The sequence below is a fragment of the Somniosus microcephalus genome, unplaced genomic scaffold, assembly GCF_052327205.1.
Source record: "Somniosus microcephalus isolate GS21.2 unplaced genomic scaffold, FLI_Smic_1.0 unresolved_chr2, whole genome shotgun sequence".
In the NCBI taxonomy this organism is placed as follows: Eukaryota; Metazoa; Chordata; class Chondrichthyes; order Squaliformes; family Somniosidae; genus Somniosus; species Somniosus microcephalus.
The window spans coordinates 64,075,285-64,090,015 of record NW_028225180.1 but is presented as its reverse complement, the minus strand read 5'-3'; the positions used below and the strand labels follow the sequence as shown (position 1 = coordinate 64,090,015).

General features: G+C 44.9%; 1 pseudogene across 1 annotated transcript in view; it reads right to left on the bottom strand.

Moving 5' to 3' along the window:
- Positions 1-14,731, bottom strand: part of LOC147092727 (NACHT, LRR and PYD domains-containing protein 3-like) — a 1,209,123-nt pseudogene that overhangs the window by 202,725 nt on the left and 991,667 nt on the right. Inside the window, exon 10 of the transcript XR_015075069.1 lies at positions 13,619-13,650. The product of XR_015075069.1 is annotated as an NACHT, LRR and PYD domains-containing protein 3-like (transcript). The remainder of the gene's footprint in view (positions 1-13,618; positions 13,651-14,731) is intronic.

Below are 14,731 nucleotides of genomic sequence, written 5' to 3'. Positions count from 1 at the left end.
AAGGAATTTGTGTGACAGTACCGCTCCAACGCCGTAGGGAGACGCATCACACGCCAGTCTTATCGGTAGTGATGGGTTGCAGTGAGCCAATACTTCTCTTGAAGTGATCAGGCCTTTACACTTCTGAAAGGCCCGCTTACATTCATCACTCCATTTCCATGCTACTCCAGTTTGTAGCAGGGCATTCAGTGGGTGCAGAATTGTGGACAAATTCGGCAAAAACTTATGGTAGTAATTCACCAATCCGAGGAATGACCTCAGTTGCGACACATTTTCAGGTGCGGGAGCCTTAACTACCGCTTCAATTTTGTCAGGGGAGTTATGTAACCCCTCTTCATCAATCACGTGGCCACAATACGATATTTGTTTCTTAAAAAACTCGCACTTGGGGCAATTGGCTCGTAGCCCATGTTCTCTTAGTCTAGTGAGCACCTGCTCTAGGTTGGCAAGGTGTTCACTGTCATTTTCACCTGTCACTAGGATGTCGTCCAAGTAACACTGAGTCCCCGGAATCCCTTGCAGGACTTGTTCCATCGCTCTTTGCCATATAGCCGGAGCTGATGCTACTCCGAATACCAGTCGATTATACTGGTAAAGACCTTTGTGAGTGTTTATCGTGAGATATTTCCTAGAGGATTCTTCAACCTCCATCTGCAAATATGCTTGCGCTAGGTCAATTTTTGTAAAACGTTTCCCTCCAGATAGTGAGGCGAAAATATCTTCTATCCTCGGAAGAGGATACTGTACTGTGTGAAGGACTGGGTTCACAGTCACCTTGAAGTCCCCACAGATGCGAACCTTCCTTGGCTCCTCAGACTTATTGTTTAACGTTTTCTTCATGACAGGAACGATGGGTGTCGCCCACTTGCTCCAGTCTACCTTAGATAACACGCCTGCATTCTCCAGATTCTCCAGCTCTGCCTCGACGGCTGGGCGAATTGGATACGGTACCGGTCTTGCTTTGAAAAACTTGGGAATTGCATTCTCTTCTATTTTTATCGAGGTGGTTACGCCTTTAAGAGTTCCCAGTCCTTGTTGAAATACCTCTTTAGCGTTAGCTAAGATTTTTGACAATCATCCAGGTGTGACGTCGTCATCCTTTTTGCCAGCCACAGTCAGTGTCTGAATGGAGTGCCAGTCTAAACTTATCTTTCTGATCCATTCATGTCCCAATAACGGTGGTCCACCATCTTGCAGTATGTACAGATACAATTTCTGTATTTCCTTGCCGTTGTATTCGACAGGCACCCTTATTTTCCCTCTGGGGTATACTTTCTGCCCCGTATACGTCTTCAAGACAATGGATGTGTCTTTCAAGGGTATGTGTGAGAATAGCCGCTCGTAGTCTCGTCGATTCATGATGGTCAGGGCTGATCCTGTATCCAATTCCATTTTGACTTGGGACCCTGCTATCGTGAGGGTGACCCAAATGGTTCGGTGATCCTCTTTTGCGATTATGTTGTGTAGTTTGAAACAGCTTAGTCTCTTGTTCCCGGATTCACTATCGCTCTTCTGGTCTTCGGAACTACTGTCCGTCATCTTTTGTACTTTCCTGTACTTTTCCTTAGCAGTCTTTTTGTTGTCGTTAGTCTTCTTCCCGGACCTGCAAACTCGTGCAATGTGTCCCATCTTTCCGCATTGCCTGCATGTTTTGTCCTTGAACAAGCAGTCCTTCTGGTCATGGGTTGTTCTGCCGCAGCGATAACATTTTTCAAATCCCCGTGTCATTTCATGGGTGCCGTATTCCTGTGGCTTTTGCTGTATTTCCGCAGCTCCCCTTGCTGCTGCTTCGTACGATACTGCCACACTGAAAGCCTTATCTACCGTCAGCTCTTTCTCTGAGAGTAACCTCTTCTGGGTTCCTTCACTCAGGAGTCCACAGACAAATTTGTCCCATAGGGTATCTGCCAGTCCTGCTCCGAACTGGCAGTGCTTTGATAGCTTGCGTAGTTCCGTAAGGTAATCAGCATTGCTCTCATCTTTATGCTGATTTCTCTTGTGGAATTTAAATCTTTCTGCTATCAGCAGTGGTGTAGGATTTAGGTGTTCCTGTAGGATATCAACAATTTTGTTAAAACTCTTCTCCATCGGTTTGATTGGAGTGATCAGGTTCCGCAATAGGCCGTACGTTCTTGCGCCCATTAAGTTTAGTAGTACCGATGCCTTTTTCTCATCGGCTACTTCATTTGCCTTGCAATATACTTCAACTCTTTCCACATACGTGGTCCAGTCTTCTATTTCATTATCGAAGGCAGTGATATTGCCAGTCTTCGGCATCTTGGAGATCTAAGATGCCGCCTCCCGCGCTTTGCCTTCTTCCCCGATTGAACAAAATGGCACCTCCCGCGCTTTGCCTTCTTCCCCGATTGAACAAAATGGCGCCTCCCGCGCTTTTCCTTCTTTCCCGCTGTCTTTTCCGCTGCTGCCAACGCTGTTGCTGGCGTTTTTATGCCTTGATGGTGACGCCCTATGTTCTTCGCGCGCTTCCCCCCGCGCTGCTGCCAACGCCGCTCTCCGCGGTCCCCGTGGCAAACTGTAGCTCCTCGCGGCTTTCTGCACTTCTAATTTCTTTTTCTTTTATTTTAATTACTGTTCCCGTCGTCAGAGCAGACCCTATGGGACACTTTCCTCCCTCTTCTCGGGTCTGTACACTGCCCGGCTTCGTAGCACCGGCCGCGCCCTGTGTGCTCCACCCTCTCTCTCTCTCTCCTCTTCCCGACAACGCTGCTCGGCCCTGTTGAAAAGCCACCCGATCGAGCTCTAGCCCGCCGCAGCCCAGGAAGGATCAGTGTACTACCTGCCACCAGCCCGATTAGCTGGAACACCATAGACTGGAGAACCAAGCCCAGCTCACGACAGCCTCTCCTGCAAATCTTCGAATTCGATGAATCAGAGGGCGGCTGCCCACGGTCGACGCCCGTTTCTTCTGTTTGCTTTTTTTTCTTTTTGGATTTCTTCCTTCTGGCTTCGACCTCTAATAACTTCGCTTCAGGGATGGATCCCCGTGAGGTGGTGCAGAACTGTAGGTAAGTTTGGATCTGTTCGTCGCCAATGTAATATCCGTGTGTAATTGAGACACGGACTGCAGAAGTTGGTTATAACAGGTGTTTACTGAATGGAGACAAAACTGGAACTACTATACAAAGTTACTACACAGGCTTATATACAGGGGTGGTCACTACTGGTACTGCAATATACAGGGGCTGCAGAATATAGTTCCTTCTTCAAGGTACATGCATTACAAGATGCAGAAAAGTGTATTTTTGGTTTTAATTTTCGCACACGGCAGTCATCTATCTGCTGGCTGGCCAGGGTGTGTGTGTGTGTGAGAGAGAGAGAGAGAGAGAGGGAGAGGGAGAGAGCAAACGCTAGTGTTTGTGTGAGATGTGGTCTGCTTTCTTATTACCTGCTGTCTATGATCTGCTGTTGTTGTAATAAACCCTCTTGATTTCATTCTGGCCTGGCCCACATGTAATGCTGCTGCGTATCACTTTGTTGCACTTTATTTCACTTCACTTCACCTCAAGACAGTCAGTCAGTCAGTCAGATACTGAAAAATATCTTTGTGGACTGTCTGACAGTAAAAACTGCTCTGGGATCTTTGCATTCTTTTATTCCACTCCACTCAAATCAAGACAAGGCAGGCAGGCAATGAGAGAGACACATGAAATTAAGACAACAGGCAGAATAGAAATCAAAACAGAAAATGCTGGAAATACTCAGCAGGTCAGGCATCATCTGTGGAGAGAGAGAGAAACATAGTTAATGTTTCAGGTCGATGACCTGTTGTCAGAAGCTTGCCAGAATCTCACGAAAGGTCATCAAGCTGAAATATTAACTCTTGTTTCTCTCTCTCTCCAGAGATGTTGCCTGACTTGCTGAATATTTCCAACATTTTCTGTTTTAATTTCAGATTTCCAGCATCCACAGTATTTTGCTTTTGATGCAGAATAGAAAGCCTGTTTCTGTAGGCAGCAAAATGAAAAGATAAGATATTGACATTTTCTTTTGCTTTTAAACGGCCAAACACAGCAGAGCAATGAAACAAATCACCTTTCATTACTGAGTGTTATATGGCAATTTTGCAGGCTGGCCTGTGTTTGTGTGTGAGAGAGGGAGAGCGACAGCAACACCTGGTTTCTGTGCAGGGCTTGCCTGTGTTCAAGTTACCTGCCGTGTGCATTGGTATTGCATCTCATGTCTGAAGAAACAGGAAGTATACACCATTAGATCGCACTGATTTCAATCCAGACCGCACTGCTGTGGGGTCTTACTTTGCCTTTCTTTCAAGACTTGTAAAAATCAAAGCTACGTATATACTACAAGCCATTTGATTTTTTTCTGGACTGGACTTCATCGGGGAATGTTTGTGAGAAGTGTCAGAGCATATCCTGCTGTGGGACCTCACTCTCCCTTTAATTCCAAACCCAACCAATACAAGACAAGACTTTTGTAAAAAAATATATATATTATATTTATTTTATTATTATTTTCAGAATAATCACTTTGATGTTATTCTGGACTGGGCTTTATTGGGAAATATTTGTGAAGTGTTTTCAGATCAAAAGCTGCTGTGGGATCTTTCCATTCATTTTATTCCACTCCACTCAAATCAGACAGACAGACATTTTGTTTACAGAAGTAAAGTAAATATGCTATTATTATTTATTCTTGATTGAATTTGCTTCTTTTCACCCTGCCTCCATGCCCATCTCCTGGGGCATCAATCACCCCCTACATGCATTTTCACCCCCTCCAATTCCCCAGCCCCTTGTGGTCCTGAGCTCCACACTCACTCACTCACACACAGGAGCCGAGCTGGCGAGCTGCAGCCGATATTCCTTCCTTCCTTCCTGCACCATGTGCTGCCTGTCTGGGTATGTGTGAGCAGCAGCACAGCCTGTGAGCGGCTCCAGACAATGGCACAAAGCAACGGACGGGACCCCACCCAGCAACACAAGTGGCGCCGATTTAAAATCATAGTCCACCGCAAAGCGCAATTATATTAAAAAGTGCTTTTCCATTGCAAAGTACTATTCCATTGCACAGTGCTAATCCATTGCAAAGGACTATTATATTGCACAGTGCTAATCCATTGCAAAGGACTATTATATTGCACAGTGCTAATCCATTGCAAAGGACTATTATATTGCACAGTGCTAATCAATTGCAAAGGACTATTATATTGCACAGTGCTAATCCATTGCAAAGGACTATTATAATGCACAGTGCTAATCCATTGCACAGTGCTAATCCATTGCAAAGGACTATTATAATGCAAAGTGCTATTCCATTGCAAAGGAATATTCCATTGCAAGGTGCTATTTCATTGCAAAGGACTATTATATTGCAAAGTTCTGTTCCATTGTAAAGTGCTATTCCATTGCAAAGTACAATAATAAAATCATAGATATTTACCACATAGAATGAGGCCATTCGGCCCGTTGAGCCCGTGTCAGCTCTCTGCAAGAGAACTTCAAGTAGACCCACTCCCCTTCCCTGTCCCCGTAGCCCTGGTATTTTTTCCTTCACATACTTATCCAATTCCCTTTTGAAAGCCACGGTTGAATCTGCCTTCACCACCCTTTCAGGCAGGGCATTCCAGATCATAACCACTCGTTGCATAATTGTTTTTTCCTCATGTCGTCTTTGGTTCTTCTGCCAATCAGCTTAAATCTGTGTCCTCTGGTTCGCGACCCTCCCACCAATGGGAACAGTTTCCCTCAGTCTACTCTGACTATACACCTCATGATTTTAAACACCTCTATGAAATCTCCTCTCAAACTTCACTGCTCTAAGGAGAAGAACCCCAGCTTCTCCAGTCTATCCATGTAACTGAATTCCCTCATACCTGGATCCATTCTTGTGAATCTTTTCTGCATCCTCACTAAGGCCTTCACGTCCTTCCTAAAGTACGGTGCCATGAATTGGACACAATGCTGCAGTTGAGACCGAAATAGTGTTTTGTAAAGGTTCATCATAACTTCCGTGCTTTTCTACTATATGCCTCTATTTATGAAGCCCAGGATCCTACTTTCTCAGCCTACCCTGCCACCTTCAATGATTTGTGCACACATACCCCCAGGTTGCTCTGTTCATGCACCCCCTTTAGAATTGTACCCTTTAGTTTATATTGCCTCTTTTCATTCTTCCTACTGAAATGTATCATTCGCACGTTTCTGCATTAAATTTCATCTATCAGGTGTCCATCGATTCCCTCAGCCTGCCTATGTCTCCTTGAAGTCTATCACTATCCTCCTCAATGTTCACTATACTTCCAAGCTTTGTGTCATCTGCAAACTTTGAAATTGTGCCATGTATACCCAAGTCCAAGTCATTAATATATATCAAGTAAAGCAGTGGCCCTGGTACCGGCCCCTGGGGAACACCACTGCATAATTTGCTCCAGTCTGAAAAACAAACGTTCACCACTACTCTCTGTGTACTGTAACTTAGCCAATTTCGTACCAGGCTGCCAATGTCCCTTTTATTCCATGGGCTTCAACTTTTCTGGCAATCCTATTATGTGGCACTTTATCAAAGGCCATTTGGAAGTCCATGTACACCAGATCAACTGCATTGCCCACATCAACCCTCTCTGTTACCTCATCAAAAAAAAATCAAGTTACTTAAACATGATTTGCCTTTGACAAATCCGTGCTGGCTTTCCTCAGTTAATCCACACTTGTCCAAGTGACTGTTACTTATGTCCCGGATTATCGTTTCGAAAAACTTCCCCTCTAATGGGGTTAAACTGGCTGATCTGTATTTGCTGGGATTATCCTTACAGCCTTCTTTTGAACAAGGGTGAAACATTTGCAATTCTCCTTTCCTCCGGCATCACCCCTGTATCTAAAGAGGATTGGAAGATTATGGCCATATCTCCGCAATTTCCACCATTACCTCCCTCATTATCCTAGGATGCATCCCATCCAGTCCTGGTGACTTATCTACTTTTAAGTACTGCCAGCCATTCTACTACCTCCTCCATATCAATTTTTATCCCATGCATTGTCTCATCTACCTACTGTTTCACTATGACTTTGCAGCATTTCTTCCTTGTTAAAGACAGATGCAAAGTATTCATTTAGTACCTCAGCCATGCCCTCTGCTTCCATGCGTAGGTCTCCTTTTTGGTCCCTAATCAGCCCCACTCCTGCTCTTACTGCCCATTTATTATTTATATGCCTATAGGAGACTTTCAGATTCCATTTTATGTTAGCTGCCAGTCTATTCTCATATTGTCTTTGCCCCTCATTTCCTTTTTCACTTCTCCTCTGAACGTTCTATATTCAGCCTGGTTCTCACTTGTATTCTCAACCAGACATCTGTCATACTCCCCCTTTTTGGCTTCATCTTATTCTCTATCTCTTTCGTCATCCAGGGAGCTCTGGCTTTGGTTGCCTTACCTTTCCCCCTTGTGGGAAAGTACCTCGATTGTACCAAACCATCTCCTCTTTAAAGGCAGCCCCTTCTTCAATTATAGTTTTGCTTGCCAATCTTTGATTCCAATTTACCCGAGCCAGATCTGTTCTCCACCCGCTGAAATTGGCCTTTATACAAATAAGTATTTTTACTCTAGATTGCTCCCTGTAGTTTTCTATAGTTAATCTAAACCTTATAATTTCCCAGTCCTCTATTCCTATTTAAACAGTTACTGCATACAGTTTTGGTGTCCATACTTAAGAAAAGACATACTTGCTCTCGAGTCAGTACAAAGAAGGTTCACTCGGTTAATCCCGGGGATGAGGGGGTGGTCATATGAGGAGAGGTTGAGTAGATTGGGACTCTACTCATTGGAGTTCAGAAGAATGAGAGGCGATCTTATTGAAACATATAAGATTGTGAAGGGGCTTGATCGGGTGGATGCGGTGAGGATGTTCCCAATGATGGGTGAAACTAGAACTAGGGGGCATAATCTTAAAATAAGGGGCTGCTCATTCAAAACTGAGATGAGGAGAAACTTCTTCACTCAGAGGGTGGTAGGTTTGTGGAATTTGCTGCCCCAGAAAGCTGTGGAAGCTACATCATTAAATAAATTTAAAACAGAAATAGATAGTTTCCTAGAAGTAAAGGGAATAAAGGGTTACGGGGAGCGGGCAGGAAATTGGACATGAGTCTGGGTTCGGAATGGTCATGGCCCTGTGGGTAGTGGAGCGGGCCCAGGGGCCGTGTAGCCTTGTTCTGCTCCTACTGTGTTCTAATTCTGTTAGATTTCAGGAGATGGTTTTATCCCTGTTCCTGGCTGGGGTGGAGATCGCCTTTACAGAAGGTAAGTACTGTAGAAAATATAGGGACAGGGTGATCTCCTGGAAGAATTTCGATCGCCTAGATGGGTCGGAGAGGAATTTCCCAGATTTTTTTCTCCCAAATTGGCCATTGGGTCTTTATCTGGTTTTTCGCCTCTCCCGGGAGATCACATGGGTTCGGGTGGATGCAGAGTGATAGAAGATTTGAGGTTAGGATCAGATCAGCCATGATCTTATTGAATGGTGGAGCAGGCTCGAGGGGCCGATTGGCCTACTCCTGCTCCTATTTCTTATGTTCTTATGTTCTTATGTTCCCCATAATCGTCCTGGCCGCTATATCTAAATAAAACAGTTCTGGCGTTCCCCTTACTTCCCCATGTTCTCTGTCTCTACTTAAACAGTTACCGTGTTCCCCTTACTCCCCATGTTCTCTGTCTCTAATTAAACAGTTACTGTGTTCCCCTTACTCCCCATGTTCTCTGTCTCTAATTAAACAGTTACCGTGTTCCCCTTACTCCCCATGTTCTCTGTCTCTACTTAAACAGTTACTGTGTTCCCCTTACTCCCCATGTTCTCTGTCTCTAATTAAACAGTTACCGTGTTCCCCTTACTTCGCCTGTTCTCTGTTCTAGTTAAACAGTTACCGTGTTCCCCTTACTCCCCCGTTCTCTGTTTCTAATTAAACAGGTACCGTGTTCCCCTTACTCCCCATGTTCTCTGTCTCTAATTAAACAGTTACAGTGCTCCCGTTACTCCCCATGTTCTCTGTCTCTAATTAAACAGTTACCGTGTTCCCCTTACTCCCCCGTTCTCTGTCTCTAATTAAACAGTTACCGTGTTCCCCTTACTCCCCATGTTCTCTGTCTCTAATTAAACAGTTACTGTGTTCCCCTTACTCCCCATGTTCTCTGTCTCTAATTAAACAGTTACCGTGTTCCCCTTACTCCCCATGTTCTCTGTCTCTACTTAAACAGTTACTGTGTTCCCCTTACTCCCCATGTTCTCTGTCTCTAATTAAACAGTTACCGTGTTCCCCTTACTCCCCATGTTCTCTGTCTCTAATTAAACAGTTACCGTGTTCCCCTTACTCCCCATGTTCTCTGTCTCTACTTAAACAGTTACTGTGTTCCCCTTACTCCCCATGTTCTCTGTCTCTAATTAAACAGTTACCGTGTTCCCCTTACTTCGCCTGTTCTCTGTTCTAGTTAAACAGTTACCGTGTTCCCCTTACTCCCCCGTTCTCTGTTTCTAATTAAACAGGTACCGTGTTCCCCTTACTCCCCATGTTCTCTGTCTCTAATTAAACAGTTACAGTGCTCCCGTTACTCCCCATGTTCTCTGTCTCTAATTAAACAGTTACTGTGTTCCCCTTACTCCCCCGTTCTCTGTCTCTAATTAAACAGTTACCGTGTTCCCCTTACTCCCCATGTTCTCTGTCTCTAATTAAACAGTTACAGTGCTCCCCTTACTCCCCATGTTCTCTGTCTCTAATTAAACAGTTACCATGTTCCCCTTACTCCCCCGTTCTCTGTTTCTAATTAAACAGTTACCGTGTTCCCCTTACTTCCCCTGTTCTCTCTCTCTAATTAAACAGTTACCGTGTTCCCCTTACTCCCCATGTTCTCTGTCTCTAATTAAACAGTTACCGTGTTCCCCTTACTCCCCCTGTTCTCTGTTTCTAATTAAACAGTTACCGTGTTCCCCTTACTTCCCCTGTTCTCTGTCTCTAATTAAACAGTTACCGTGTTCCCCTTACTCCCCATGTTCTCTGTTCTAATTAAACAGTTACCGTGTTCCCCTTACTCCCCCTGTTCTCTGTTTCTAATTAAACAGTTACCGTGACCCCCTTACTTCCCCATGTTCTCTGTCTCTAATTAAACAGTTACCGTGTTCCCCTTACTCTCCATGTTCTCTGTCTCTAATTAAACAGTTACAGTGTTCCCCTTACTCCCCATGTTCTCTGTCTCTAATTAAACAGTTACCGTGTTCCCCTTACTTCGCCTGTTCTCTGTTCTAATTAAACAGTTACCGTGTTCCCCTTACTTCCCCTGTTCTCTGTCTCTAATTAAACAGTCCCCATACTCAACCTGTTCTCTGTTTCTAATTAAAGTTACCGTGTTCCCCTTACTTCCCCTGTCCTCTGTTTCTAATTAAACAGTTACCATGTTCCCCTTACTCCCCCTGTTCTCTGTCTCTAATTAAACAGTTACTGTGTTCCCCTTACTCCCCCTGTTCTCTGTCTCTAATTAAACAGTTACCGTGTTCCCCTTACTTCCCCTATTCTCTGTTTCTAATTAAACAGTTACCATGTTCCCCTTACTCCCCCTGTTCTCTGTCTCTAATTAAACAGTTACTGTGTTCCCCTTACTCCCCCTGTTCTCTGTCTCTAATTAAACAGTTACCGTGTTCCCCTTACTCCCCATGTTCTCTGTCTCTAATTAAACAGTTACCGTGTTCCCCTTACTCCCCCTGTTCTCTGTCTCTAATTAAACAGTTACCGTGTTCCCCTTACTTCCCCTGTCCTCTGTTTCTAATTAAACAGTTACCGTGTTCCCCTTACTTCCCCTATTCTCTGTTTCTAATTAAACAGTTACCATTTTCCCCTTACTTCCCCTGTCCTCTGTTTCTAATTAAACAGTTACCGTGTTCCCCTTACTCCCCCTGCTCTCTGTCTCTAATTAAACAGTTACTGTGTTCCCCTTACTCCCCATGTTCTCTGTCTCTAATTAAACAGTTACCGTGTTCCCCTTACTCCCCCTGTTCTCTGTCTCTAATTAAACAGTTACCGTGTTCCCCTTACTCCCCATGTTCTCTGTCTCTAATTAAACAGTTACCGTGTTCCCCTTACTTCCCCTGTTCTCTGTTTCTAATTAAACAGTTACAGTGTTCCCCTTACTCCCCATGTTCTCTGTTTCTAATTAAACAGTTACCGTGTTCCCCTTACTTCGCCTGTTCTCTGTTTCTAATTAAACAGTTACCGTGTTCCCCTTACTTCCCCTGTTCTCTGTTTCTAATTAAACAGTTACAGTGTTCCCCTTACTCCCCATGTTCTCTGTTTCTAATTAAACAGTTACCGTGTTCCCCTTACTTCGCCTGTTCTCTGTTTCTAATTAAACAGTTACCGTGTTCCCCTTACTTCCCCTGTTCTCTGTTTCTAATTAAACAGTTACAGTGTTCCCCTTACTCCCCATGTTCTCTGTTTCTAATTAAACAGTTACTGTGTTCCCCTTACTTCCCCTGTTCTCTGTTTCTAATTAACCAGTTACCGTGTTCCCCTTACTTCCCCATGTTCTCTGTCTCTAATTAAACAGTTACCGTGTTCCCCTTACTTCCCCATGTTCCCTGTCTCTAATTAAACAGTTACCGTGTTCCCCTTACTCCCCATGTTCTCTGTCTCTAATTAAACAGTTACAGTGTTCCCCTTACTCCCCATGTTCTCTGTCTCTAATTAAACAGTTACCATGTTCCCCTTACTTCCCCTGTCCTCTGTTTCTAATTAAACAGTTACTGTGTTCCCCTTACTTCCCCTGTCCTCTGTTTCTAACTAAACTGTTACCGTGTTCCCCTTACTCCCCCTGTTCTCTGTCTCTAATTAAACAGTTACCGTGTTCCCCTTACTCCCCCTGTTCTCTGTCTCTAATTAAACAGTTACCGTGTTCCCCTTACTTCCCCTGTTCACTGTCTCTAATTAAACAGTTACCGTGTTCCCCTTACTTCCCCTGTTCTCTGTTTCTAATTAAACAGCTACCGTGTTCCCCTTACTTCCCCTGTTCTCTGTTTCTAATTAAACAATTACCGTGTTCCCTTACTTCCCATGTTCTCTGTTTCTAATTAAACAGTTACCGTGTTCCCTTACTTCCCATGTTCTCTGTTTCTAATAAAACAGTCCCCATACTCAACCTGTTCTCTGTCTCTAATTAAACAGTTACTGTGTTCCCCTTACTCCCCATGTTCTCTGTCTCTAATTAAACAGTTACTGTGTTCTCCTTACTTCCCCTGTTCTCTGTCTCTAATTAAACAGTTACTGTGTTCCCCTTACTTCCCCTGTTCACTGTTCTAATTAAACAGTCACTGTGTTCCCCTTACTTCCCCTGTTCTCTGTTCTAATTAAACAGTTACTGTGTTCCCCTTACTTCCCCTGTTCTCTGTTTCTAATTAAACAGTTACCATGTTCCCCTTACTTCCCCTGTTCACTGTTTCTAATTAAACAGTTACTGTGTTCCCCTTACTTCCCCTGTTCACTGTTTCTAATTAAACAGTTACTGTGTTCCCCTTACTTCCCCTGTTCACTGTTTCTAATTAAACAGTTACTGTGTTCTCCTTACTTCCCCTGTTCTCTGTTCTAATTAAACAGTTACTGTGTTGCCCTTACTTCCCCTGTTCACTGTTTCTAATTAAACAGTTACCGTGTTCCCCTTACTTCCCCTGTTCACTGTTTCTAATTAAACAGTTACTGCGTTCTCCTTACTTCCCCTGTTCTCTGTTCCAATTAAACAGTTACTGTGTTCCCCTTACTTCCCCTGTTCACTGTTTCTAATTAAACAGTTACTGTGTTCCCCTTACTTCCCCTGTTCTCTGTTTCTAATTAAACAGTTACCGTGTTCCCCTTACTCCCCCTGTTCTCTGTTCTAATTAAACAGTTACTGTGTTCCCCTTACTTCCCCTGTTCACTGTTTCTAATTCAACAGTTACTGTGTTCCCCTTACTTCCCCTGTTCACTGTTTCTAATTAAACAGTTACTGTGTTCCCCTTACTTCCCCTGTTCACTGTTTCTAATTAAACAGTTACCATGTTCCACTTACTCCCCCTGTTCTCTGTTCTAATTAAACAGTTACTGTGTTCCCCTTACTTCCCCTGTTCACTGTTTCTAATTAAACAGTTACTGTGTGTGATGAAATATGTCATTCATCAGACTCTGTAGTTAACTGTATATATTGTATTGCCTGCTCCGGTGTTTGTACCTTGTATTGTGTATAGGGCACCGCCCCCTTTGTGTGTCGGCTCCGCCCATACCTGGCCCTACTTAAGACAAGTCCAGGCTTGTCCTGCAGTAGAACAGCAGCACGCCAGGTGAAGCTAGGTGCAGCCACCGGCCACTTTTCTTTGCTAATAAAAGCCTTGTTTTATTCTGCGAACTTCGAGTCTTGAAGTTATTGAGGCACGTCAATTTTATTTGCAAACTTTTAACGATGGATCAACTTTTGAAACCGGAACGCTTGGATTTGGACCCGCATGCTTCGGATGCATCGGCACGGTTTGGACACTGGTTCCAGTGCTTGGAATTCTTTATGGCCAACTCCGAAGCCGTCACAGCCTCTACAGCCACCGGAGATGTGAAAATCAGGATCCTACAGAATCGGGTAAGCCACCGGGTTTTTCCACTCATACAAGATGCCGCCAGCTACCTGGATGCCTGCAACATCCTAAAGGCCCACTATCAGCGGCCTACCAATGAAGTGTATGCCAGGCACCTGCTTGCTACCTGCACAAAGCGACCCGGAGAGTCGCTAGAGGACTTTCTAGTCACCCTAAAAGTGCTTGGCAAAGACTGCAAATGCAAAGACGTGAAAGCCACGGTATACACAGACGAGCTGATTCGGGATGCCTTTATCGCAGGCCTTAGCTCTAATTATATCCGGCAGAGACTGCTAGAGAAAACGGGCCTAGATCTGACACAGGCTGTGGACACAGCGCGATCGTTGGATGTGGCTCAGAAGAACTCTGACTCCTACTCGGCGGGCCGCACAGCCCACGCCACCTCTGTTTCCCAGCCCGGTAGCCCAACACCGTCGGGGCCCTGCTCTCCCCCCAGAAGCCCTACGACCGCCGCGATGCATCGGGGCCCCAAATGCTACTTCTGCGGGCAGCCGAAGCACACCAGGAACCTGTGCCCGGCGAAAGGCACCACCTGCTTTAAGTGCGGTAAGAAGGGGCAGTTTGGGAAGGTGTGCAGAGGGAACCCCGCAGGCAAAACCGCCACCGCCGCGTGCGCGCCATGGGAGCGGCCATCTTGGACGCCATCTTGTCCGACCTCGTGGGGTCCGCCATCTCGCGAGCAGACAGCGTGGACGCCATCTTACCCGGCCTCGTGTGGCCCACCATCTTGTCCCAATCAGGGCCCTACAGTGGCGTCGATCACAGTGGACCAGTCCAGACCGCACCCACTATCCAAATCGATGGTGGACATTGAGGTAAACGGGTGCAAGGTTAAATGTTTAATTGACAGCGGGAGCACAGAGAGCTTCATTCACCCTGATCTGGTACAACGACTCTCTAACTATAGTCCCTACTCAGGGCAGGATCTCTATGGCCGACAAAACCCAGATATCGACTATTGTGGGTTACTGCGCGGTACGATTGTCCGTTAAAGACACTGTATATAATAATTTTAAACTGTTAATTATGAAAGATTTATGTGTGAGCGTGATCTTGGGCCTGGATTTTCAGTGCCACCACCAAAGCATCATGCTCAATTTCGGTGG